Source organism: Sinocyclocheilus anshuiensis, unplaced genomic scaffold (genome assembly GCF_001515605.1).
Source record: "Sinocyclocheilus anshuiensis isolate Anshui unplaced genomic scaffold, SAMN03320099.WGS_v1.1 scaffold2408, whole genome shotgun sequence".
In the NCBI taxonomy this organism is placed as follows: Eukaryota; Metazoa; Chordata; class Actinopteri; order Cypriniformes; family Cyprinidae; genus Sinocyclocheilus; species Sinocyclocheilus anshuiensis.
This window is the reverse complement of record NW_015542492.1, coordinates 131649-133305: the sequence shown is the minus strand read 5'-3', so window position 1 is coordinate 133305 and position 1657 is coordinate 131649. Positions and strand designations below refer to the sequence as shown.

Here is a 1657-nt window from a genome sequence, read left to right as displayed (position 1 = left end):
GCGAAGTCCTAACTGCTTTTTCGCCGTGTTTTTCACTGTTGTTAGGCTAACGTTACCAGAAAGAATCCGTTTCTACGGTGAGCTATTGTTTCTGTTGCTTTTCAACTACAAAACTGAGTTTAAATTCATTATTGAATAATAATTGTTTGAGACTGTAAATTATTAATGTAATGTTTTAACTCTAGATGTTTATTTGTGTAAATGCTGTGTGTGCGTTGAGCTCTGCACGAGCTGGGAGCAGAGTTGAAAGAAAGAAACGGGGCGTCAACACAACCACCAACAGTAAACTCTGTCTCTCGCTGCTGTTTTCACTGCTTTCAGGTAAGTTTAGTCCCTAAAATCACACAAATATTACATACAAACGTTCCTGACACGTTTCTTACTTGTAATTGACATGTTTCTATTGAATATTTATTTTATAGAAATGGTTTAGCCTCTTCGAAAAAGTTCGTTAGCATCTCAACCGTTTTCAGACGAGGTAAGCTAACTCTGTAGATTGAGCTCTTGTTTATGAAACTTTGGGCTTTTAATCAAACCTTATGAGATGTGAGATGTTTTGATAGATCTGTAAAGGTTTTGCTGGTGATTTGCAGCTAAAAAGAAATGTTCCGTACACAGTACACAATGGCTGCGAGAATTTGAGTGGCTAAGGTACAAAAAAGAGAGTAATGAAATGTATTGTGTATACTATATTGTACACAGTGTGGAGCTAGCGCAGGAAACACAAAATTTGCAAAAGGGTGTTCAAACTTCAAACATGAATCTATAAAGCTCCACACTGAGAGCATAAAACATAGACTTTGCAGAGATGCCTGTATGGCACGAAGCACAGGGCCTCTCGCCGCCGGCTTTAAGCGACAAGAGGCTGCGAGTCGAGCCTCCGAGATGACTGAACTTTTGGCAAAGTTCAACACGGCTTATCATATTGCAAAAAGCAAGATGCCCTTCACAAAGTTTAGGTCAGAGATAATTCTTCAAAAGAAAAACTGAATTTCCATCAATCCAACGTACACAAATGACACCGCATGCGCTCAATTCATCGGTGTAATTGCAGACACAATGAAAAGCAAGACAGCGCATGAACTTGCCTCAGCCCCATTTATATCGTTCATGATTGATGGAGACCCAGATGTGTCTATGAAGGAGTGCCAGATTATTTATGCACGGCTAATCAGAATGGGAAAACCAGTTAACATCCTGATCGGGCACGTTGAGGTTCAGCATGCCAATGCTCAAGGTAAGTGCTCAAGAAATCTAAACTAATTGTAAAGATAATGGAATTTACAGTTCAATATCAGAGATTATGCTCTGTTGCGTTATATTAAATATTTTTTAATATATATATAAAAAAAAATTATTATTGTAAAAATCACTTTTTTATTTTATACAATAAATTGATAGTTTTAACCCTTTAATAATAATACCAGCTAACAGGGTTCCCTGCATAGTTTACAGCATTAAGAGAGATTTATTTCCTTTAAAAAAATTACTGTACCTGATATTTATCCAAATGAATCTTTATTGAATTGAGATTGTAATCATAACTCAAGCTTATGAACCAAATCATGAAAAGATTTTCCCTAATAAAAACACAATGAAATTATTCAATTACCAAAAGTTGGCAGCCCTGTTAAATAATGAAAATAATTTATTTACT

The 1657-nt window shown here is 35.8% G+C and overlaps 1 long non-coding RNA gene across 1 annotated transcript in view; it reads left to right on the top strand.

Annotated features, from left to right (window-relative positions):
- LOC107694096 (uncharacterized) overlaps positions 1 to 246 on the top strand; it is a 937-nt gene extending 691 nt beyond the window's left edge. Inside the window, exons 2-3 of the long non-coding RNA XR_001634821.1 lie at positions 46 to 77; positions 186 to 246. This is a non-coding gene — a long non-coding RNA (uncharacterized LOC107694096). The remainder of the gene's footprint in view (positions 1 to 45; positions 78 to 185) is intronic.
- The last annotated feature ends 1411 nt before the right edge of the window (positions 247 to 1657 follow it).